This window comes from Eschrichtius robustus, chromosome 20 (assembly GCF_028021215.1).
Source record: "Eschrichtius robustus isolate mEscRob2 chromosome 20, mEscRob2.pri, whole genome shotgun sequence".
In the NCBI taxonomy this organism is placed as follows: Eukaryota; Metazoa; Chordata; class Mammalia; order Artiodactyla; family Eschrichtiidae; genus Eschrichtius; species Eschrichtius robustus.
The window spans coordinates 51,483,465-51,510,112 of NC_090843.1; the positions used below are offsets into that span (position 1 = coordinate 51,483,465).

General features: G+C 36.9%; 1 protein-coding gene across 3 annotated transcripts in view; it reads left to right on the plus strand.

The window, feature by feature from the left end:
* Window positions 1-26,648, plus strand: part of TAOK1 (TAO kinase 1) — a 166,159-nt gene that overhangs the window by 32,618 nt on the left and 106,893 nt on the right. The window contains exon 2 of one of the 3 annotated variants that reach the window (XM_068531223.1): window positions 6,972-7,083. The exons of the other annotated variants lie outside the window; for them this stretch is intronic. The gene's annotated coding sequence lies outside the window, so the exon portion shown is untranslated. The remainder of the gene's footprint in view (window positions 1-6,971; window positions 7,084-26,648) is intronic. 3 annotated transcript variants of the gene reach the window in all.

The window sequence follows — 26,648 nt, forward strand, 5'->3', positions numbered from 1 at the left end:
ATTTTTCCATAAACTAAGGTCACAAAAATTTTTTTTTTCATGTATTTATTTTTGGCTGAGTTGGGTCTTTGTTGCTGCTCACAGGCTTTCTCTAGTTGCAGAGAGTAGGGGCTACTCTTCTCTTCGTTGCAGTGCGCGGGCTTCTCATTGTGTTGGCTTCTCTGTTCTCTTCTTGAGCACGGGCTTTAGGCGCGCGGGCTTCAGTAGTTGTGGCGCACGGGCTTCAGTAGTTGTGGGCGCACAGGCTTAGTTGCTCCGCGGCATGTGGGATCTTCCCAGACCAGGGCTTGAACCCGTATCTCCTGCATTGGCAGGTGGATTCTTAACCACTGCGCCACCAGGGAAACCCCTGTTATTACCTTCTTTATGCTTGTGTTTAATTTGCTCTTTTCTTGTTTGTTTCTTAAGTTGGAAGCTTACGTTACTGATTTCAAATCTTTCTTTTTTCCTCTTTTTTTTCTTTTATATTTTGGCTGTACTGCACAGCACGTGGGATCTTAGTTCCCTGACCAGGGATCAAACCCACATCCTCTGCATTGGCAGTGAGGGATCTTAACCACTGGACTGCCAGGGAAGTCCCCTCTTGTTTTCTAATGTAAGGATTTAATGTTATAAAATTTCCCTTTAAGTACTTCTTTGGCTGTGAACCACAGAGTTTGATATATCATGTTTTCACTTTTATTCAGTTCAGAATATTTTCTAATTTCCCTTGTGTCCTGCTCTTTGATCAATCGTGTCATTTAGAAATATGTTGTTTAATACACAAATATGCAGCAATGTTCCTAATTTAATTTTTAATTTAATTCTGTGTGGTCAGAGAACACACTTTGTATGAATTTAATTCTTTTATATTTACTGAAACTTGTTTTATGGCCCAGTGTATAGTCTAGATTGGTTAATGGTCCATAAAGCTTAAGAAGAATATGTATTCTGCATTTATTGATCGTGTGGTTTTTAAATGTGAATTAGGTCAAATTATTTTGAGTGTTAAGTTTCTGTACACCTGTTGCTTTTCTGTACTTGTTCTCTCAATTATAGAGAGGAATGTTGAAATGTCAACTATAATTATTCATTTCTCTATTTTTCTTTTCAGTTTTGCTTCATGTATTTTGAACCTCTGTTATTAGGTGCATACCCATTTAGGATTGTTGTATATCCTTGATGAATTGTCCTTTTCTCATTGTGAAATATCCCTTTTTTTCTTTGGTAACTTTCCTTTTCTGGAAGGTCCTTTGGTAATATGGCTACTCCAGCAGTCTTTAAACATTTTTTGAAAATTGTGTTAACATATGCATAACACAAAATGTACCATTTTAACCATTTTTAAGTGTACAATTCAGTAGCATTAAGTACACTCACAATGTTGTGCAACCATAGCCACTATTCGTATCCAGAACTTTATCATCCCAAACAGAAGCTATGTATCTATTAAAAAATAACTCCCATTCCCCCTCCCCCAGCCTCTGATAATCTCTATTCTACTTTTTGTCTCTATGAATTTGCGTATTCTAGGTACCTCATATAAATTGAATCACACAGTATTTGTCCTTTTGTGTTTGGCTTATTTCACTTAGCATAATGTTTTCATGGCTGATTCATGTTGTTGTATGTCTCAGAATTTCATTCCTTTTTAAAAGCCTGAATTATATTTCATTGTATGTATATATCACATGTTTATCTGTTCATCTGTTGATAGACATTTGGGTTGTTTCCACCTTTTGGCTATTGTGAATAATGCTGTTTTGAACATTGGTATGTGTATCTTTGAGTCCCTGCTTTCAGTTCTTTTGGGTGTATACCTAAGGCTACCCTGGTACTCTTAACAGTGTTTGCATAGTATGTCTTTTATTTTTTTTTAAAATAAATTTATTTATTTTTGGTTGCATGTGGGCTTTGTTGCTGTGCGCAGGCTTTCTCTAGTTGCGGCAAGCAGGGGCTCCTCTTCGTTGTGGTGCACGGGCTTCTCATTGTTGTGACTTCTCTTGTTGCGGAGCACGGGCTCTAGGTGCACAGGCTTCAGTAGTTGTGGCACGTGGGCTCTAGAGCTCAGGCCCAGTAGTTGTGGCACACGGGCTTAGTTGCTCTGCGGCATGTGGGGTCTTCCCGGACCAGGGCTCGAACCTGTGTCCCCTGCCTTGGCAGGCGGATTCTTAACCACTGCACCACCAGGGAAGCCCTGTGAGAGACACTTGTAGGTATGTAAGATTCAAAGATAAATAAGGTAGCTTCTTCCTTTAAGGAACTCACCTAGTGGTTAGGTGAGATAGATATGTAAACAAATAATTCAGTACAGTGAGATGATGTAAGTGCTAATTGAGTATAAGCAAATTTAATGAAAGTATCACACACAGAGAAAATCAATTAATTTTGCCTGGAAGAAGAACTGGGTTGGGAAAAGTTTCCCAGTGGAGATGACAACCAGAAATTGAAATGGAGAGGAGTTTGGCATGAAGTGTACTTAATAATTTTGAGCACTGTGTTTTCTGCACATATTTCATTTAACCCTCACAAAACCCCCATGACATAGGTATTATCATTTCCCCTATTTTAGAGATGGGAAAGCTGAGGTCAGAGAGATTAAGTTACTTGCCCAACAAGTTAACTGCTGACAGTAAGTATGTTGGCAGATCCAGTTTTAGGACTTAAATAATATGATTTCAGAACCTGTGTTTTTAGTCACTGTGTGTTCAGAGCTCTGTAGAAAGAGGAGCATAGTGATAAACTGAGAGGCTCATGTCGTCAGAGCACAGGAAGGAGATGAGGCTAAAGAGGTAGGTAGTGTCAGACCATTCAGTTTCTTGAATGTCATGGTAAGGATTTTTATTTGAACCAAAGTTAAGTGTAAAGGCATCGAGCACTTAAAGAGAGGGAATGGCATAATCAGATTTGCGTTCTGAAAGGTCATTCTGGTTGTAATAGACGAAATGAATTGGAGGGGGGCCGAGAGTGGATGCAGTGGCACTCTTTAGGAGTTTGTTATAAGTAGCCGGGTAAGGTAAAGTAATAGCCTGGAGAGAATAAGTAGGTGATTGTGGAGATGGAGGAAAGTGGACCGATTTAAGAAAGATATAAAAGGACAAAACTACAAGACATGGTGATGGATTGGGTTATGAGTGAAGGAAAGGGAAGTGTCAAAAAATAACTCTTAGGTTTCTGAATTGCCCAATTGGGTACATTAGATTGGTTCATTTTATTTTATATATGACACACAGAAAGAAGATTGGTTTGAGAGATTAGATTATGTTGAGTTAGAAGTGCCTTTGAGATATTCAAGTGGAGATGTCAAACACATGGTGTTAATAGTACCTTTGAACTTTCTATGTAGTAAATAAATAAGCTTGCCCATTCTTTTGTTCCTAATAACATAACTTTTTCAGGGCTTCATCACAGTTGTAATCTCTTGAGTTACTGGTAATAAAAAAGAAAGTAAATAGAGTTTGACTCTTAATCATTAGAGCTAATAAAAGAATGTGAAAAGATTCTGCAGTCTAGAAGGCCACAAGGCAAGTATATTAGGACAGTTCTCCTTTGGAGGATGACAGAACCAAGAATAAATCCTGGAGAAAGACTAGTGAAAAGAAGGCACAAAGGGCTAATCTCAGTCTAAAATAACAATTTAAAAGTAATCTGTTTTGAATATTGAAGTTAAATATTTCCTTCCTTTTGGTAACAAAGGAACTATTCCTGGCTTATCTAAACTACAATTACCCAAATTACTGTAGATCTGCAATGGGAATAGCTATGCTGGAAGGGAAGTGTTTTTTCTTTATTTCCCCATCACATTTGATGATGAGCTGATAAATCACCAGAGTTTTGCTTTATACATTTGGGCATATTGGGTATTTTAATTATTTTAAAATTTTCTTGAAAAACAGAAGAGGTCTGATTAATAGTTCTTAAATAAGTTAAAAACTATTCTCAAAAAAAAAACAAAACTATTCTCAAGTTATTAGATTTTTATTATTGAGCTTAGATCAGTGGTTCCTCTTTATCAGAAAATATATTGCCACTTTTGAAAGTGTTGTGATACTGAACTAACAAGACTAAGCTTTTGTTGCAGATTTTTAAACTTCTAGGTGTTGTAATACTGGCATTTGTGTTACTGATATTTTAAAGTTCTCTGGAAAAAAAGTAGTTTTAAAAGTAATTCATGTATAGGGACTTCCCTGGTGGCGCAGTGGTTAAGAATCCGCCTGCCAATGCAGGGGACATGGGTTTGAGCCCTGGTCTGGGAAGATCCCACATGCCGTGGAGCAACTAAGCCCGTGTGGCACAACTACTGAGCCTGCGCTCTAGAGCCCGCGAGCCACAACTACGGAAGCCCACGCGCCTAGAGCCCATGCTCCTCAACAAGAGAAGCCACTGCAATGAGAAGCCGGCACATCGCAATGAAGAGTGGCCCCCGCTCGCCACAGCTAGAGAAAGCCTGTGCACAGTAACAAAGACCCAACGCAGCCAAAAATAAATAAATAAATATATTTTTTTAAAAAGTAATTCATGTATAGATGTAGACCATTTGGAAGATAAAAACCTGATTTTTTACCACCTAGAAATATCACTGTGTATTTTTCCTTTACTATTGCTTCTCTGTATCTTTAATGTGTAGGCAGTATATAGAGTAGTAGTTAAGAATGGGGATTCTAGAATTAAACCTCCTGAGTTCAGATTTCTGTTCTACCACTTATTAGCTGTGTGATTTTAGCAAATCACTTAATTTCTCTGAATCTTGAGTTTCACATCTTTAATGTGGGAATAATAAAAGTAAACATTATTCTTTGCTTTGTGCCAGGTACTTTGCTAAGTATATTATATGTAAAATCTTAATTTTCATAACATCTCTACCTAGGAGCTACTTAGTGCCTTTAAGAGGATAAATTAAATAATGGATGTAATATACTTAGTATAGTGCTTAAGGCACAATAATAAACATTACTTATTTTTTTTCAAAATTGCATTTATACAATATAGTCAGCCTGTTATTAAAGCTTTTATTGTGGCAACATCTCCATGCCATTAATATTCTTGGAAAATGAAAAATTTTAAATGGCTTTAAAGAAGTTCATCAAATGGATTCATTTAGTCACCTCTCTAGTGATAGACCTTTAGATCATTAAATGGTGTTATGAACATATTTGTTATGATTATTTCTTTAATTCCCAGAGGTAGAATTGAGTCAAAGGGCAGGAATATTTTTAAGGTTCTTTTTGTGCGTGTGTGTGCTGTGTTGGGTCTTCGTTGCAGGTTCTTGATACCTTTTCCTGCATTGCTTTCCAGAAATGTGAATCAGTGTACGTTCTTATTTCTCATACATTCTTTTTTAAAATATTTATTTATTTATTTGGCTGTGCCAGGTCTTAGTTGTGGCACACGGGATCTTTATTGCAGCATGCAGGCTCTTTAGTTGTGGCATGCGGGATCTGGTTCCCTGACAAGGGATCAAACCTGGGCCCCCTGTATCGGGAGCGCAGAGTCTTAACCACTGGAGCACCAGGGAAGTCCCTATTATTATTGTCTGAGTAATTTTACTTCTTGTCTTTGTTTCCTCAGCTAAAAGTATAGGCTTTACTTCCATGTTTTCTTTCAGTTCCAAATTCTATTTCTGTAACCTTGGAGTAGGGTTAAGTTTTAAATTATTGTAGGTTGATTAATTTTTGTATCTTTGATGACATTTTAGCAGTCTTTGACATCTAATTAATTTCAGTAGTTTATCAGATTAATTATATGGAAAAGTAAAGAATGTTTATTTAGTTCATCTTAAAATGAAAAGAGACTGACCAACAAACTCCAAGTGTTGGTGAGGATGTTAACAACATATATTGCTGGTGGGAAATCAAAATGTTGTGGCCAGTTTGTACTCAGAAAGTTAAATGTGTGTTTACCAGCAATCCCTATCCTAGGAATTTACCTAAGATAAATGCAAACACATGTGCTAACAAAAGACACGTACAAATAATATTCACAACTGCTTTATTCATATTAGCCAAAAAATGGAAAAACTCAAGTGAACATCAACTGATGAATGGATAAACAAATTGTATTATATCCATACACTTGAATGCTACTCAGCAATAACGTCAATGAATCTGAAAGGCATTATACTAAATGAAAAAAGCCAGCCACCAAAGGCTGTATGATTCCATTTATAAGAAGTTCTAGAAAAGACAAAACTGTAGTGACAAAAATTGGATCAAGGGTATTGGGAACTTTTTGGGGGTGATGGAAATATTCTTGATTGTGGTGGTGATATCAAGACTGTATATACATGTATCAGAACTGTACCTTTAAAATGGGTGGATCTTACTGAACATAAATTATATGTCAGTGAACCCTATTAGAAGGTATTTAGAACAGTTATTTGGGTTAAGTAGCAAATTAATATTTATTGATATATCCCAGAGAACTATATAATTGGTATCTTATGATTAAGGAATTTGCAATATTATTAGAAAGAAAATACAGTTTACAGAGTCATTATATCTTAGAAAATAATACTGAACCTCAGATACAAATATGGTCAGTTCTGCTATAACACAACATGTGTGTTCCTAAAAAATCACCATGTTATGCTAAATTATGTAGTGAAAACTACGGGGCTTATGGGAAAAATGGGGCTAGGAGCACAACACTCAAAAACTTTAGTGTCACATAAAAAAAGATAGGAACCTAATAAAAACAGCATAGTTTTACACATATTAAATGATTAATAAATACATAAATATTACAATAAATACAGAACTTACTGAAAGAGACCTTAAGTTTGTTGTGGAAGTTGATTTAGTGGGAGTTATTGTGAAGTGACCAAAGACGGGTTATCTAAAATCGGATAGAAAATTTTAACACCAGATGTGGTTGGGTATGCATAATACATGCAGGGAACTGAGGTAGCTAATATATGTTTAAGGTGTGTGTGTATGTTTTGTGTATTCTTATATGGCTTGGTGTTTTAAAATGTAGGTTTTACTGTTTTTCAGGTATGATGAGACCAACAGTTCAGAAGATGACTGCATTGAAAAGATAGTTTGTTTCAGTTCCCGAGAGGAGGTGGGACACCAAGCCATCTAGGGCCACACAGGGAAGCACCAGGTTGGTCAGGAGGCAGAGGGAGCAGGAGGAAAATATGGCAAGAACCTTTATTGTGGTTTCTGTGGGAGGAAATGGGCGAGGCAGGTTAAGCAGTTTTAGGATTGGCTACTTTTAATAATTCAGTGGTCTCTGAGCTATAGGGGCTGTCCTAAGGGTCTGGTACCTGGCTCTGGAGTGATTAGGGCAGGGGAATATTGGCCTGGAGTGTAAGAGCTAGGTAAAGGAGGTAGTTGGAAGTATGGATTTTGGATTGATTGGTTTACATATGAAAGATATGATCTCAGGTTAGTTGTTTGCTGTCTCTAAGAATTGATTGGCCCTGAGAGGACCAGAACATTGAAAATACAGAAAATAAGAAAACACAGTTAATAGACTTGGTTCAGCTGGGTGCAGTTTGCTGCACTCATCTCGTGTTTCTCAGGGATGAAATTGCACATAAGTGAATGCATAATTCACATTGTACTACAGTTGTTTTCAAAATAAATGTTATAGCAGAACTGACTGTACAAAGTAGGATACAGTATTTGAGTCACTATTCCCTCCTTTGCAAAATTAATTATGCAAATTCTATTATATAGATTTTACATTAGTGTAATTCCTTGAGACATGACTGTATTTGTAAGCAAAACAATTTAATGGTAGATTTGATCTTGGGAAAGTAATCACGGATTTAAATTTAAATTTTAACTTAGAGAAAAATTTTGTCTTAGAGTACATGCTTAGTGTAATTCAAGCAATTAAGCTGGGTAATATGTAGGGGTGAGAGACAAGATGGTGGAGTAGAAGGACCTTGAGCTCACCTCCTCTCACGAGCACACCAAAATCACAACTAACTGCTGAACAAACCATCAATAAAAAAGACCGGAACCTACCAAAAAGGTATTCTACATCCAAAGACATTAAGAAGAAACCACAATGAGACAGCTGGTAGGAGGGGTGCACTTGCGATATAATCAAATCCCATACCACCTGATTGCGCGACCCACAAAATGGAGAATAATTATATTGCAGAAGTTCTCCCATAGGAGCGAGAGCTCTAAGCCTCACATCAGGCTCCCAATCCTAGGCGTCCAGCATCGGGAGGAGGAGCCCCCAGAGCGTTTGGCTTTGAAGGCCAGCAGGGCTTGATTACAGGAGCTCAGTAGGACTGGAGGAAACACAGACTCCACTCTTGGAGGGTGCACACCAGGACCCAGGGCAAAAGTAGTGACTTCCTAGGAGCCAGACCTACCAGCTGGTCTTGGAGGGTCTCCTGGGGAGGTAGGGGGTGGCTGTGTCTCTCCCTGGGACATGGACGCTGGTGGCAGAGATATCAGGTAGTGTTCATCTGTGAACTCTTGCTTGAGGCAGACATCTTGCTTGGGTCATTAGCACCAAGACCTGGCCCCATCCAGCAGCATGTAGGGTCCAGTGCCAGGATGCCTCAGGCCAAACAACCAACAGGGTGGGAACACAACCCCACCCTTCAGCAGACAGGCTGCCTGAAGACTTCCTGAGCCCACAGCCACCTCTAGACACGGGCCTTGACATGGCCCTGCCCACCAGAGGGCCTAGACCCAGCTCCACCCACCAATAGGCAGACACTGGCCCCTCCCACCAAGAAGTCTGCACAAGCTTCTAGACCAGCCTCACCCAATAGGGGGCAGACACCAGAAGTAAGATGGGTAATATGTAGGAAGCAGATAGATTTGAAGTTATTTTGAAATGTACATGGAAATAACTGTATATGCTTAATAAAATTATTTTTATTTGTAAAAAAAATGAATTATCTGCTTTTATAATTGGAATGAGTTTAAAAATAATCTACCCTTACCTAAACTTGCATAGAGTCTTAGAAATAAATGAAATGATAGGGTATTTAAATAGTCATTCAACAAACTGGTTTTTTTTTTTGATTGGCTGTGTGAAACTGTTAGGCTCTACGTATGCAGGAGCTCCAGAAACTTATGATACCGCCTCGGAATATAAGGCATGTAAACAACGACATTAAAAATATGTTTTAAAATAGAGATACAAAATGAAAATTTATATAGTAAAGAGAAAGGAATCACTGATTTCAAATTGAAGTTCTGAAGCTGTATTTGAAGTAGTAGGATAGGTTGGTTAAGAATGTAGACAGTATTTCAGGTGTCATGGAGGCTTTTGCTGGACATTGCTATGATTAAGGGATAGATACACTAAGAGAAAAGACTGGAAAGAAGGATTCGGCCAGATTGTGGAGTTCTTGAATGCTTTATATACTGTTTGAACTTTATTCTGTAAGTGTTATGGTATTATTTGAATTTAATAAAAAAGTGAGCAATAATTTTGTGACTTTTCTTAAGAATTTCCTGGGAATCCCCTGGTGGTCCAGTGGTTAGGAATCTGCACTTCCACTGCAAGGGGGCATGGGTTTGATCCCTGGTCAGGCAGCTAAGATCCCACATGCTGCCCAGCATGGCCAAAAAAAAGAATTTCCTGCCTTAGTTTGTGCTTATATATATTAATGAAAAAATTAGAGAAACAATAAGAAAGATGAATTGGAGAGAATGAAACTACAAACAGTCCAGATAGGAGGTATTGCATTAGTCTAGGTGAGATATGATTAAGGCCTGAACTAGGCCACCCACAGTGAATAGAGGAGATTCAAGTCTGTTGGGTTTACCAGTTTATTAGCTTGATGTTAGAGGAGAAAAAGAGGAAGGGAAAAAAATTAAAAGGTCACATCTAGTTTTTTGGGGTTTTTTTAAAACATCTTTATTGGAGTGTAATTGCTTTACAACGGTGCGCCAGTTTCTGCCTTACAACAAAGTGAATCAGCTGTACACATACACACATCCCCATATCTCCTCCCTCCTGCGTCTCCCTCCCACCCTCCCCATCCCACCCCTCTAGGTGGTCACAAAGCACCAAGCTGATCTCCCTGTGCCATGCGGCTGCCTCCCAGCAGCCATCCATTCTACATCTGGCAGTATACACAAGTCCACGCCACTCCTTCACTTCGTCTCAGCCCACCCCTCCCCCTCCCCATGTCCTCAAGTCCACTCACCACATCTGCATCTCTATTCCTGTCCTGCCCCTAGGTTCTTCATAACCATTTTTTTTTTTAGATTTCATATATATGTGTCAGCATATGGTACCTGTTCTTCTCCCTCTGACCCACTTCACTCCGTATGACAGACTCTAGGTCCATCCACCTCACTACAAACAACTCAATTTCATTTCTTTTTAGGTCACATCTAGTTTTCTGACCTCGGAGACACAAGGAATAGCCATGCCATTATCCTGGGTGGGAAATGCAGGATGGATTTGCTGAGTGGAATTGTGGGGTCATATGGTAATTCTGTTTGGCTTTTTGAACTGCCAAACTTTTCCACAGTGGCTGTACCATTTAGCATTCCTACCAGCAATGTGTGAAGGTTGCAATTTCTTCACATCCTCCACAACACCTGTTATTTTCTGCCTCTTTGATTATAGCCATTCTAGTGGGCGTGGTATGGTATCTCATTGTAGTTTTGATTTGTAATTAATAATGGTGTTGAGAAATTTTTTTTTAATTAATTAATTAATTTATTTATTATTTTTAGCTGTGTTGGGTCTTCGTTTCTGTGCAAGGGCTTTCTCTAGTTGCGGCGAGCAGGGGCCACTCTTCATTGCGGTGCACGGGCCTCTCACTATCGCGGCCTCTCTTGTTGCGGAGCACAGGCTCCAGACGCGCAGGCTCAGTAGTTGTGGCTCACGGGCCCAGTTGCTCTGTGGCATGTGGGATCTTCCCAGACCAGGGGTCGAACCTGTGTCCCCTGCATTGGCAGGCAGATTCTCAACCACTGTGCCACCAGGGAAGCCCCGAGAATTTTTTCATATGCTTATTGACCATTTGTGTATCTTCTTTGGAGAAATGTCTGTTCAAATTCTTTGCCCATTTTTAATTGGGTTATTTAATTGGATTAACCCAGTTAACAGTTCTTTTTAAAAATATTTATTTATTTATTTGGTTTCGCTGGGTCTTAGTTGTGGCATGCGGGTTCCTTAGTTGAGGCACACAGCCTCCTTAGTTGTGGCATGCAAACTCTTAGTTGCGACATGCACGTGGGATCTAGTTCCCTGACCAGGGATTGAACCCGGGCCCCTTGCATTGGGAGTGCGGAATCTTAACCACTGCACCACCAGCGAAGTCCCAGGAGTCCTTTATATGTTCTGGATACTAGACCCTTATCAAATATGTTGCTTGCAAATATTTTCCCCCATTCTGTGGGTTGTCTTTTTACCTTCTTGATAGGTGTCCATTGATGCACAAAAGTTTTTAAATTTTGATGAAGTCCATTTTATCTATTTTTTCTTTGTGTGTGCTTTTGGAATCATATCTGAAAAACTGTTGCCTAATCCAGGGTGTTTCAGGTTGTCACCCATGTTTCCTTCTAAGGGTTTTATCGTTTTAGCTTTTGCCTTTTTGGTCCATTTGGATTTAAATTTTATATATGGTGTGAAGAAGAGGTCCAAATTCATACTTTTTTGCATGTGGATATCCAGTTGTCTCACCAACTTTTGTTGAAAAGACTTCTTTTCCCACTGAATGGTCTTGACACCTTTGCTGAAAATCATTTGACCATATATGTATGGGTTTATTGTCCCATACATTTGACTGTAAATATGGATTCTCAGTTCTTTTCTGTTGGTATATATGCCTATCCTTATGCCAGTTCCACACTGTCTTGATTACTGTAGCTTTGTCGTGTGCTTTGAAATTGGGCAGGGCGAGTCTTCCAGTTTTGTTCTAAATTTTTAAAGATTGTTTTGGTTGCTCTGTGTTACTTGCAGTTACACATGAATATTAGAAAGAACTTGTTCATTTCTGCAAAATGACAGCTTGGAAACTGTTAGGGATTACTTTGAAGCTATATATTATTTTAGGTGGTATTACCATTTTATGTGTTCCAATCCATGAACACATGATGTTGTTCCATTTATTTAGGTCTTTAATTTCTTTTAACAATGTTTTGTCATTTTCTAAGTCTTGCACTTTGGTTAAATTTATTCCTAAGTACTTTTAAAATATATTATTATTAATATTTGTTTTATTTTAGTGACATTATAAATGGAATTGTTAAGTTCATTTTCAGAATATTCATTGCTAGTGTATAGAAGTACAACTGATATTTGTGTATTGATATATCCTGAAACTTTGCTGAACTCATTTATTCTGATAGTTTTTTGTGGATTCTTTAGGATTTTCTATGTATAAGATTATGTCATTTGTGAAAAGAGATAATTTTACTTCTTTTTCAGTCTAGATGCCATTTATTTCTTTTTCTTGTCAAGCCCTGACTTGAACTTCCCGTACAATGTTGAATAGAAGTATTGAGAGCCACATCCTTGTCTTGTTCCTGATTTTAGGGGGAAAGTTTTCAGTCTTTTACCATTAAGTATCATGATACCTGTGGGTTGAGGAAATTCCATTCTTTTCCTAGTTTGTTGAGTGTTTTTATCATGAAAGGGTGTTGGATTTTGTCAAATGCTTTTTCTGCTTCTGTTCAGATGATTGTTTTTTCTTTCATCTTATTAATATGGTATGTGACACTGATTTATTTTCATATGTTATACTACCCTGGCATTCCTAGAATAAATCTCATTTGCTCATGGTATATCTTGTTGAAAATTTTTGTATCTGTACTTATAAGGGATATTGGTCTGTAATTTTCTTTTATTGTGATGTCTTTTTAAAAAAAAAAAATTTATTTATTTATTTGGCTCTGCCAGGTCTTAGTTGCGAGTGGGATCTTTAGTTGCAGCATGTGGGATCTTTAGTTGAGGCATGTGGGATCTAGTTCCCTGACCAGGGATCAAACCTGGGTCCCCTGCATTGGGAGCACAGAGTCTTAGCTACTGGACCACCAGGGAAGTCCCTCCCTAATCCTAATTATAAAGATTTTAAGTGCTTATTACATGTAAGATATGAAAGGTGCACAAAAGTTTCACATGGTTAGGCTGATTGGAGTAACTAATAAGGTTGTGTAAGTAAGGACTTTTTTTTTTTAATAAATTTTTAAAATTTGTTTATTTTATTTATTTTTGGCTGCATCGGGTCTTAGTTGCCGCACGTGGGTTTTTTGTTTTTTTATTTTTTTTTGAGGCATTTGGGATATTTTGTTGCGGCACGCAGGCTCCTCTCTAGTTGTGGCATGGGGTTTTTTTCCTCTTCTCTAGTTGTTTTTTCTCTTCTCTTCTCTGTCGCAGGCTCCAGGGCGTGTGGGCTCTGTAGTTGGGGCGTGTGGGCTCCGGAGCACGTGGGCTCTGTAGTTTGCAGCATACGGGCTCTGGTTGAGGTGCGCAAGCTCAGTAGGTGTGGCGCTCAGGCTTAGTTGCCCGTGGCATGTGGAATCTTAGTTCCCTGACCAGGGATCGAACCCGCGTCCCCTGCATTGCAAGGCGGATTCTTTACCACTGGACCACCAGGGAAGTCCCCGTTAAGGGCTTTCTTGAAAAGAATATTACCTGTATCTCTCTTTAAAATTAAAAGAAAAATAATACATGCATTTGGGGAATAAAAACCTGAAAGGTAGAAAGGATTCATAGGAAAAAAAAGTCTCCTAAACACCCCTATTTCTGATGAATCCCTCCATAGATTACCTGTGTGTATACAGATATATTTTCTTATTTTTATATAAATGGTCACATATTACTTACACACCTATATCTTGTTTTGTAAAAAAAAATTGTATCTTCATATCTTTATCAATGCTTAAAATTAAACAATATTCATAATACTGCCCCATGCATTCTCTCCTACCCAACAACCAAGTAACTTCTTTAACAATATTGTTTTTGCTTTTCACCTTTCTCTTCATTTCAGTTTGAAGTAGTAACAGTGGTTCAGGTAATTGATTCTGTATTTCCCACCACTAATTTGCCCTGTGATTTTGAGAAAAGGCATGTGACCTTTTGAAACCAAATACTCTCTTAATTTCTTCCAACCCTAAACTTTTGTAATTATAATGTATAATATTTATAAGTAGGTTGAAGCACCAGGCAACAAATCAGTTCTGTGTCGATTAAGGCTGACGTGAGTTCCTGTAATGTCAAAGTTATCTTACTGATGACATTTTTCAGTTATTGGTAAAGTGATTTGTGTATATGTGTGTTTCTTTTGAGGGAAGACATAGTAGACAGTGTAATCTGTCTCTGCCGATTCTGTGTAAAGAGACAATTTTTCTTTCTCTAAAGTAATCGAACGTTTGACTAAGTTGGCTGGTTTCTAAGCCTGAACCCTCTGAGTAACATGTAGGGAAAAGGGCGTTATGGTATTGAATGAAGCAGTTGCTTAAGACCAACAATGTCCTTTTTGTGAAAATCTGAAGATTCTTAAAAGATGGAATACTATGACATCATCACCATTCCTCCAAGGAGCATTCCTCAAGTAATACTGAATATGCTGTGATTATCAGCACCCTTCCCCCATCTTCTTTCTGTGGCTTGACTGATGTTATTGTCAATTATTTGACTGTGGTTTGCAAATGTGGAGCTGTTACTTAATTCTGAAAATCCTATTTGGGTCTGAGATTTTAAAGTATATTGGGTTTTTATTCTAGTTTCATCAGCTTTCTTAGCAATCTTTGTTTTAGGATTGAATAAAATGGTATCACCTACAAAAATTGTGTATCTTTTACATTCAGCCCTCAGTAGCCTAATAAATGATATGCTTCTCTGGTCTGTTTTTGTGGAACCAGAAACAAATTAGATCGCATTTGCTGTTTATAGGATTGTTAATGTCTTTTACTGTTCTCTTTTAGTAGGAAGGATATGGTGAGTTACAATAATGATATTTTCCTCGAAGGACAGATTAGGTATCTTTAAAATGTAACCTAATAGCCTGTTTCTTGGGTTTTTTTTGAAGAAGATTGTATATGCAGTCTCATAGTACCTTTAAGAACTTTTTACAAATATTTATATCTTTTAAGCCTGATCTGTAGTTTATCAAGCTGTATTAGTCCTGTACTTTGGGTATTCATGTACCTAATATTCACCTTCAGCAGAAATTATGGAGTTTATGATTAGGGTTGCTGTGAAAGTTCCTCTGTGCTGTTTTCTTTTCCTAGTTTTTCATGACAGCTTTTAAAAATGGACAAGATTCAAATCAAGTACCTTTGTCAGTTTTACATTGATGACTCTATTGTAGCGATGTTCTGCATGGGTACAGGGCAACCAGGATGGTGCTGATTTTTATAGTAAAGTACTTTACTTTTGGAAATTTGAGGATGTATAGAAAAGAAGCAGTTATGCAATGGATACTATTAACTCTAGCTTAACAGTGTAATGATATATTTCAGGGATTTCTAACTTTATTGGCGTTCTCACTTTTTATACATTTTATGTTCATCTCTTCTGTCTTCTAACAATCCAAAGAACATGCACAAATGTTGTTGGATTTTTTAATCTTTTTTCCTGGTTGTAGAAATCAAACATATGATTATTGTTCAAAATTTGGAACGTAAGAAAGCTATAGACTTGTGAATGTTTTTCAAAATACCAGCCATAATTACGTAAAAATAATCCATATGATTTTGTTGTATCGCCCTCTTTGCAAAAACTACAGTTGAGTCTCAAACAACATGGACTTGAACTGCACGGGTCCACTTCTATGCAGATTTTTTTCAGTAAATACATGTATGTACTGTCAATGTATTTTCTCTTCCTCATGATTTTCTTAATAACATTTCCTTTTCTCTAGCTTACTTCATTGTAAGAATATAGTGTATAATATATACAACATACAAAGTATGTGTTAATTGACTTTATGTTATCAGTAAGGCTTCTGTTCAACAGTAGGCTATCAGTAGCTAAATTTTGGGGGAGTAAAATCAAACACAGATATAGAAAATTCACAAAACAAATGAATTTGTTTAATGAACTATTGTAAATGAAATCCCGTATCTAAGGCAAGAAATAGAACTTTGCCAGCCTTTCCAGAAGTTCCTCCATGTGTCTCTTCCCAATCACAACTCCCCCTTTCCCCTAAAGTAACCACTATCATGACTTTTATAGTGACAACATCTGGGAGTTTCTTTATAGTTTTATCATTCAAGTATGCATCTCTGTACTCCATTATTGAGTTTTGAGAGTTCTTTATATATTTATATATTTTATCTATTTTGAGATATGTGACTTGAAATAATGTTTCCCAGTCTTTGGCTTGACTTCATTCTTTTCTTTTAAAAGTGTCCTTTGCGAGAGTAAAAGTTTTTGATTTTGATGAAGTCCAAATGATCAGTTTTGACTTTTATAGATTATACTTTTGGTGTCAAATCTAAGAACTCTTTAACTAACCTAAGGTTACAAAGATTTTCTCCTGTGATTTCTTCTAAACGTTTTGTAGCGTTAACTTTTTGACATTGAGATAAATGAACCATGTTTGGACTTAATTTTTCTGTAAGGTGTGAGGTATGAGTCAGAGTTCATTTTTATACATAAGGATGTCCAGTTGCTATGACACCGTTTTTCAAAAAAGGTAATCTTTTTTCTCTGTTGTACCTTTGTCAAAAATCAGTTGACCAGGGACTTTCCTGGTGACGCAGTGGTTAAGCATCCGCCTGCCAGTGCAGGGGACGCGGGTTTGATCCCTGGTCTGGGAAGATCCCACATGCCACGGAGCAACTAAGCCCGTGTGCCACAACTATTGAGCCTGCGCGCTAGAGCCCGAGAGCCACAACTACTGAGCCCACACGCCGCAACTACTGAAGTCCGCACACCTAGAGCCCATGCTCCGCAACGAGAAGCCACCGCAGTGAGAAGCCCGTGCACCGCAAAAAAGAGTAGCCCCCGCTCGCCACAACTAGAGAGAAGCCCACATGCAGCAACGAAGACCCAACCCAGCCAAAAATAAATGAATAAATACATTAAAAAAAAATTGTCTTGACTGATTTGGATTCTTTGCCTTTTTTTTTTTTTTTGGCTCTGTTGTGTTTTAAATTTTATTTATTTATTTACGGCTGTGTTGGGTCTTCGTTTCTGTGCGAGGGCTTTCTCTAGTTGTGGCAAGCGGGGGCCTCTCACCATCGTGGCCTTTCCTGTTGCGGAGCACAGGCTCCAGACCTGCAGGCTCAGCAATTGTGACTCACGGGCCCAGTTGCTCCGCGGCATGTGGGATCTTCCTAGACCAGGGCTCAAACCTGTGTCCCCTGCATTAGCAGGCAGATTCTCAACCACTGTGCCACCAGGGAAGCCCGATTCTTTGCCTTTTTATGAACATTTTACAATCAGTTTTTTGATATGTACAAAAAAATTCTGTTGGATTTTGATTGAGATTGTTTTGAATCTATGAATCGTCGAATTTTTAAATCAGTTTGGGGAGGATTGACCTTATAACAATTTTGAATCATTCAGTTCATGAACGTGGTACATCTGTTTAGTCAACTTTGACTTATTTCATCAGGGTTTTATTGTTCTTACTATATAAATTCTACTCAAATATTTTAGACTTATATCTAAATATTCCATTTTCTTCCCTTGCTGTTTTGTATGTTCCTTGGGGTTTTTTTGTGTATACAATAATGTCTGCAACTAGAGATGGTTTTTTCCTTCCTTTCTGTTATGTATTCCTTTTCTTTCTTTTTCTTTACTTATAAAACTTCTAGTGTGATGTTGAATAGGAGTGATAATAGTGGAGATTCTTACCTTGCTTTCCCTATATCTTTAGGGGAAAACTTTCCATCTTTAATCATTAAGTATGGTGTTAGTTGCAGGTTTTTTGTAGATAGCATTAACCAGGTTAATGCTGTTCCCTTCTATCCCTAGTTTTTTGAGAGTATTTGCCATGAATGGATGTTGAATTTGTGAAATCCTTTTTCTGCCTCTGTTGATATGATCCTGTGTTTTTTCTTCTTTAGTCTGTTTAGAATGGGAGAATTATGTTAATTTTTGACTGCTGAATCAGCCTTGCATTTCTGGGATAAATGCTACTTAGTTGTGATGTAGTATCATTTTTATATATTTCTGGATTTGATTTGCTAATTTAAAAACATTTTTTATTGAAGTATAGTTGAATTAACAATGTTGTGTTAATTACTGCTGTACAGCAAAGTGACTCAGTTATACATATATATACATTCTTTTTCATATTCTTTTCCATTATGGTTTATCACAGGATATTGAATATAGTTCCCTGTGCTATACAGTAGGACCTTGTTGTTTATCCATTCTATATATATCAGTTTGCATATGCTAATCCCAAACTCCCAATGCAACCCTCTCCCACCCCCCTCCCCCTTGGCAACCACCAGTCTATTTTCTCTGTCCCTGATTCTGTTCCTTTTTCATAGATAGGTTCATTTGTGTCATCTTTTATTTTTTAGTTATTTTTTAAAAAAATATTTATTTATTTGGCTGCACCGGGTCTTAGTTGCAGTATGCAGAATCTTTGTTGTGGCATGCGGGATCTAGTTCCCTGACCAGGGATCAAACCCAGACCCCCTGTATTGGGAGCGCAGAGTCTAATAAACCACTGGACCACCAGGGAAGTCCCTGTGTCATCTTTTACTTTATTTTATTTATTTATTTATTTATTTATTTATTTATGTGTGTGTGTGTGTGTGTCGTCTTTTAGATTCCACATATAAATGATACCATATGGTATTTGTCTTTCTCTTTCTGACTTAACTTCGCTTAGTATGATAATCTCGAGTTGCATCCATGTTGCTGTGATTTGCTAATCTTTTGTTGAGGATTTTAGCTATTATCTTCATGAAGGATATTAGTCAGAAATTTTCCCTTTTTTTTTTTTCTAATGTTCTTGTCTGGTTTTGATAGGGTAATTGTGGCCTCATAAGATTAATTGGGAATGTTCTCTCTTATAATTTGAAGAGGTTATGTAGAATTGGTATTATTCTTTTAATGTTTGATAGAATTTGACAATGAAACTGTCTAGTTTCAATGGACTGGAGTTTTCTATGTGAAAATATTTGAATTTAACTTCTTTATATACATATGTCTCTTCTTACCTATTCTTGATTATTTCTTCTTGATTGAGTTTTGGTAGTTTATATCTGTCAAGTACTTAACTTCATCTATGTTATCAAATTTATCAGCTTAGAGCTGTTCATTGTATTTCCTTATCCCTTTTAATGTCATAGGGTCTGTGGTAATATTCCCCCCTTTGATTTCTGTTTTTGATAATTTGATTCTGTTCTTGTTTTCCTCGGTTAGTTGGGCAGAGGTTTCAGTGTTATTGATCCTGCTGTCCTGTCCCCCCGACCCACACACCAAAAACCAGCTTTTGGTTTTATAAATTTATTTATTTATTTTTGGCTGTGTTGGGTCTTCGTTTCTGTGCGAGGGCTTGCTTTAGTTGCGGCGAGCGGGGGCCACTCTTCATTGCGGTGCGTGGGCCTCTGACTATTGCGGCCTCTCTTGTTGCGGAGCACAGGCTCCAGATGTGCAGGCTCAGTAGTTGTGGCTCACGGGCCCAGTTGCTCCGCGGCATGTGGGATCTTCCGAGACCAGGGCTCGAACCTGTGTCCCCTGCATTGGCAGGCAGATTCTCAACCACTGCGCCACCAGGGAAGCCGCAGCTTTTGGTTTTATTGATTTTTCTCTATTGGCTTTTTGTTTTCTAATTTCATTGATTTCTACTCTCTTCTTTAGTGTTACTTCCTTTCATTTATTTTTGGTTTTATTTACTTTTCTCTTTCTAGATCCTTAAGATGGAGGCTTAGATTATTGGTTTGAGATCTGTCTTGTTTTTCCAATACAGAATCAGTGTTTCTATGTAAACACTGCATTAGCTGTATCCTACAAGTTTTATGTTGTATTTTTATTTTCACTCAACTCAATCTTTTCTAATTTTCCTTGAAACTTCTTTATTGAACCATGGGTTACTTGGAAAAAAAAAAAGTCTTTATGTGATAATTCCAACATGAGACATCTCAAAATAAATTTTTTTTTTAAGTTATCTTTCTGTTACTGATTTTAAGCTTAATTACACTATGGTCAGATTACTTATTTTATATGAATTGAAAATTTTCACACTTAAGATATGTTTTATGGCTCAGAATATGATCTCTCTGTGGGATTATCATATATGCACTTGAAAAGAATGTATATTCTGTCAGGTGTAGTATTCTGGAAATGTCATTAGGTCAGGTTGATTGATAGTGGTGTTCTACAGTGTTGTTCTGTGTGTTTTCAGACTACTTTTTCTTTAAATTTCTGAGAGGAGTGTTGGAGTCTCCCAGTATAATTATAGACTTGTCTTATTTCTCTTTTCAATTGTTTCAATTTTGCTTCATTTTATTTGAAGCTCTTTTGTCAGTCAGGTGAATACAAATTTAGGATTTGATAGTGGAATCCTATCATTATGTAATGTCCTTCCTTATCCCTTGGGATTTTCCTAGTTCTGAAGTCTGTTTTGTCTGATATTAATATAGCCACTCTAGATTTCTTTTATTTAATATTTTGCATTTCTTTTAGAGCAGATCTGCTGGGAACAGATTCTCTTAGTTTTCCCTTAGGTAAGAATCTCAATCTCTCTCTCTCTCTTTTTTGGCTTTCATTCCTAAAGAAGGTAGATAAAGGATTCTGTTCTGGGTTGGCAGTTCTTTCCTTTTATCACCTTTAAAAGCTATTATTCTACTTTCTGTGGACTTCATTGTTTTTTATGAAAATCTGTGGTCATTCAAATTTTTGTTTGTTTTTTAACATTTTGATTATGATGTGTCTAGGCCTGATTTTCTTTGAATTTTTCCTGTTTGGGGTTTACTGAGCTTCTTGAATCTCTAAATTTATATCTTTTGTCAAATCTGGGAAGTTTTCTGCCATTACCAAGAAAGTTTTTTTTCTCTGCCAGTTTATTTTTCCTCTCCTTATATGAATGCCAGTGATGTGAAACTTAGACAATTTGATATAGTCCTGTGAGCCACTAAGGCTCCATTCTGAATTTCATTCAGTCATTTTTTCTTTTCCTCAATTTAGATAATATCATTTGCTCTCTCTCCAAGTTTACTGACTCTTTCCTCTATCATCTATGTTCTGTGGTTGACCCCATGCAATGATTTTTTTTTAAAATTTCTGATACTGTATTTTTCAGTTCTGAATTTTCCATGAGGTTCTTTTTTTTATAGTTTCTCTTTCTCTGCTGAGAATTTGTCTTTTCAGTTGTTTCAAGAGTGTTAACCATCACCTCATTTATTATGATTATAATAGCCGCTTTAACGTCTTTATGTGGGGATTTCCCTGGTGGCGCAGTGGTTAAGAATCCGCCTGCCAATGCAGGGGATGTGGGTTCGAGCCCATGTCCGGGAAGATCCCACATGCTGCAGAGCAGCTAAGCCTATGCGCCACAACTACTGAGGCTGCGCTCTAGAGCCTGCCAGCCACAACTACTGAGCCTGCACACAACTACTGAAGCCCACGTGCCCTAAAGGCCATGCACCACAACTACTGAGCCCACATGCTACAACTACTGAAGCCCACATAGCCAGAGCCTGGGCTCCACAACAAGAGAAGCCACCAGAATGAGAAGCCCACGCACCGCAACAAAGAGTAACCCCCACTCGCTGCAACTAGAGAAAGCGCGAGCACAGCAACGAAGACCCAACGCAGCCAAAAAAAAAGTCTTTATGTGATAATTCCAACATGCGTCATCTCAGAATAAGCATCTGTTGCTCCTCTTTTCCCTTGATAATTTGTCACATTTTCCAGTTGTGTGTGTGTGTGTGTGTTTTGTGTGTTTGTTTTTGCATGTAGAGTAATTTTGGATTTTATCTTGGACATTTTGAGTATTGTCATTTCTGATCCTGTTACTATCCTCTGGAGAGTGTTGATTTGTTTGTTTGTTTTAGCAGACACCTACCAGTTTAGATGGCAAGTTGTCTCACTTTCTGTGGGTGGTGGCTCTAATATCAGTTCTGTTTACAAAGCCTTTGTTGTGCTCTTTGGATTTGCCCTGCATTGTGCCTCTCAGTGATAGTCTGGGACTTGGGCAGTGGTTTATATCATAGATTAGTTCTCTTTAGCGTAGCCTTTGCTGCACCTCTTTGAGTCTGTTTTACACAAACGTAAATCATTATTTGTATTGGTTTATACACAGAATTAGGGGATCTCTTTTCCAGCTCTCTCCTCTCCATGATTTCCCCCATACTCTTCAGTTTCCAGTGGCCTTTTTCCCAGTTCCAGAAAGACAGGTTTCTCTCAGAGCTTTTAGACCTCTGCATTGTACAGTTCCCCATAACTGGGGCTGCCCTTAAGTGAAGTGGGGAAAGAAGAGAGAGGAGGAAAAAAAATAATGGGAATTCTCCTAATACTTTTTGGATGACAGAGAGCCTGTTTTCCCAGTTTTTCTGGCCAGAGAGATTGGTTTTCTCATTGGGTTTTTCTATTGCTGGGGCAGTGCAATTCTATGGCTGAGGAGAGAAAAAAGAAAAGACCAAAAGAAGGCATTTCCCCCCACAATCTCCAGATCACAGGGTTCCCTTTTCCTGGTCCTTTGGACAGGGGGAGAATTTCTTTGTTTTCTTGTCAGCACACTGAACATAGTTTTGTAACTGAGGCCACACTCTTCTGTCAGAGACAGGAGATAAAGGAGGAAAATGGAATCAGAAAACTCATGGCCATACCCATTATTCTTCAAGTTTTGACTTCTCTCCCCAGTCATTTGTATTGCCTGTTTATGGCATGTTGATATATATCCTTTGGCCATTTATATTTTGGTGGATTAGGTATTTGCTCAGTGATTTGGATGATATCTCTATCTTTAAGGAATAATAATAACGCTTAATTTTGTGTGCTCCGGATGTTTCAGTTTTTGCGTTCAACTCAATTTTTTGATATACAGATTTTTTTAATGCATTAGTCTTTTGTAAGTTAAAGTACTAATAGCCTTTTGGATGTTCTCTCTAGTTGGAGTATGTATTCTTCTAGTCTAAAAAATATTCTATTTTATTTTTCTCAAATTTAAAATTTTTTTAAATTTTGAAAGTGGTTGCTATAAAAATTCAGGTAATATAGATGTCTAGGTTAACAAGTAATGCTCTTCACAGCCCTACTTTATCAGAGAAAATAATAACATTTTAATACACATCCTTCCATACCTTGTTTATAAATTTGCTATATATATATATATATATATCTTTTATATATATATAAATATGTATATATACACATATATTTATATATTTTTTATATACACATATATATACACATATATATATATATCTTTAAAATTAGTTAATTAATTTTTGGCTGTGCTGGGTCTTCGTTGCGGCACGCGGGCTTTTCTACTTGCGGTATGTGGGATTTTAGTTCCTGACCAAGGATCGCACCCGGGCCCTCGGCCTTGCGAGTGTGGAGTGTTAACCACTGGACCACCAGGGAAGTCCCTACATATATTTATCTTAGATTTTAAGACATTTATTTAATTTTTTAAAGTTATTACTTTAATTGAGGTATAATATACATAAAGGCATCTATTTTAATATAGTTGGAGTTTTGACAAGAGTAATTCACTGCTGCAGTCTAATAGAAGATTCTATTACCCCAGAAAGTCCTTGTGAGCCCTTTTGTGGTCAGTTCCCCTTTTCTTCCCCCAACTGGCCCCAAACAACCGTGACTCTGTTGCAATACTAGTTTTGCCTATTTGAGAATTTTTCAGGGGAATCATACAGTTTTTACTGTTTGGTTTCTGGCTTTTTTTGCTGGAGCATAATGCTTTTGAAATTCACCTGGGTTGCTGCATGGATCAGTAGTTTTATTCCTTTTTATTGCTGTGAAAAGAATTTCATTGTGTGAATATATCACAATTTTATTATACATATATTTGTTGATAGACGTTTGTATTATATGCAGTTTTGGGCTATTATGAATAAAGCTGCTGTGTATAAGTCTTTTTGTGTGCCTTTGTTTTCATTACTTTTGAGTAAGTGATAACTAGTTAAGGAACTGTTCCATCACATAATAAGTGTTTATTTAACTTGATAAGCATCTGTTAAACAGTTTTCCAGAATGGTTGTATCATTTCAAATTCCCATCCACAATGTAATGAGTTCCAGTTCTTCACTTTGTTTTTTTTGATCTTTTTATTTTTTTGGACATCTGCATGGCTTATGGGGTCTTAGTTCCCTGACCAGAGATTAAACCTGGGCCCCCTGCAGTTGGAAGCGAGGAGTCCTAAGCACTGGACTGCCAGGGGGTTCCCCTAGTTCCTCACTGTGTACATTTATCATTTCTTATATTTTGTATAAGTATTTTTGATATGGATTCTTTAAGTGGGATTTTTGTGTGAAATGGTAAGTGCATATTTGATTTTGCTAGATTTTTCTCCACAGGTTTTGTACTGTTTTTGCATTACCACTGCTACTATATGAGGGTGCATATTTCTCTTCCACCCCACCACCAGTGTGTGGTGAATTTTTGCCATTCTCATAGGTACAAAATGAAATCTTAGGATAGTTTTAATTTGTATTTCTTATACTTTGAGTGATGTTGAACGTATTTTCATAGATTTCATGGTTGTTTCTTTTGTTTCTTTCTTTTTTTTTTTTTTTTTCTTTTCTGTGAACTACCCATATCTCCTCCGGGTTGGTGGTGGTGATGGTGGTGTTTTCTTGGGGGGGTGTGTGTGTGTGCTGTTTTTAGAAACTACATATTAAGAATGTAAGAATGTCAGGTTATTGTCTTGTTTTTTTGAAATTCTTTACATATTAGGAATACTAACCCTTTGTAAACGTAAGTTTCAAACATTTTTTTTCCAAGTTTATCATTTGTCCTTTTTGTCTGGAGTGTCTTTTTCCATGGCCCCTCCTCCCAATTTTTTTTTTTTTTATCCTGTTAAATATATCAGTCTTTTTCCTTATTGTTTTGGATTTGGATCATAGTTAGGAAAGTTTCTTCATTCCCTGATTACAGAGGAACTTACATTTCCTACTAGTACTTATATAGTTTCATTTTTCTAATTTTTGCATTTCTGACCCATATGTAATTCTGATATTTAGTTTGAGGAACAGGTGTTATTTTATTTTTTTCCAAATAGCTATTGGGGTCTCCCAACAACACTTACTTTTATCAAATACTTTTTTTTCCTCATTGACTTGAGAGGTTTGTTTAAGCCATTTAGCAGTAATGGTTATATAAGGTATGTGATAGGGATATCATTATATAATTTTTATAATTTTTTTCCGAATGGGTTCTTAGTTTTCTTAACAAAATTTATTTCTTCTCCTTTAATTGTATGCTAAATTCCGAGATACACATACATGGGTTTGTTTCTGGACTCTTTTAGATTAATGATTTACTTGTCTTATTTTAACATTCTACTGATAGCAATAGATTTGTATTATCTTTTGGTATTTGGTACAGCAGATTTTCCAGTTCCTTCATTTCTTTTTTCTCTGATTTTCTGGAGGGTGCTGTCCTTATGAATTTACTCTGTTTCTCTACTATTAACTTTAATATTTCGTATATCATACTCTCATGTATACTATTTGGTAAATATTTGCGGAAGCAAAATCATTTTAAGGGGTGTTAAAGAAGAATTAAGTGTATTCTTTTAGTTCAACAAATATTTATGTAATATTAACTGTCGGAGGTATGGTGTAGGATGTAGACAGGTAATATAAAGATGAATGAGACACATTGTGCCTACCTGTCTAGTTAAAATTTTAAACATTACATTTAATCTAAATCTTGAAAGATTTTGAGTGGGAATTCGTTAGGCAGATAGGAATATGCAAATCCTGGAACTGGTTAGAGAATTTTAATGTAAAATAATTCTTGTAATAAAGGTACTATAACTTGATCATTCAGAGTTCTTAAATAAGTCTTAAGTAACACTGCAGGTTTTTAAAAAACAGGTGGGTTAATTGAATAATAATACTTTTTATGGAATTTAGTTCAATCTTCTATGATCACATATTCTTAGAACTATAATTGAAACAGTTTGCAGGGAACTTGGAGAGCAGGAAAATTGGTAAATGTATATGGGGCAGCCTAGAAAGTGTGTTAGAAATGAAATACAAATTAATAATTTAAATGTTTTTATTGCAGTGGAGTGTTAATTTAAGGAGGTACAAAAGACATGTAAATATGTTTTATGTAGTTACAAAGAAGTTTTCTACCAAGAATTAAAATTGGTTCAGCTGACTTCACTAAAAATGAGACCAGTAGTTACCTGCTTAAAAGTTGTGTGAAGTGGGGGAGAATTGACTAGAGTCTAGTGAAATCAATTAGGAGGCAAATGAAATACATTTTGGAGGGTTTTCTTTTTTTTTGATTGGTGAATTTATTTAGGTTAAAATAGCTGACATTTAATATAGTGCTTACTATGCCTGAGTACTAGTCTATGCTTGTATTTATTAACTCATTTAACCTTCAGAACCACTGTATTAGGTAGGATATTATTTTCGCTTTACAGATTAGGAAAATAAGGCTACTCAAGTTCACAGCTTATAAATAGTGTTGCCAGGATTCATATCCAGGTAGTAACATTCCAGAACCTAGGTTCTGAAGTTTCTCAGTAATGACAGCCATTTTTTAAATTGGGTATCTGATATAGAGGAACTGATAGCAGAACCACCAGGGAATTTATTGGTTATCTGTAATGTCTA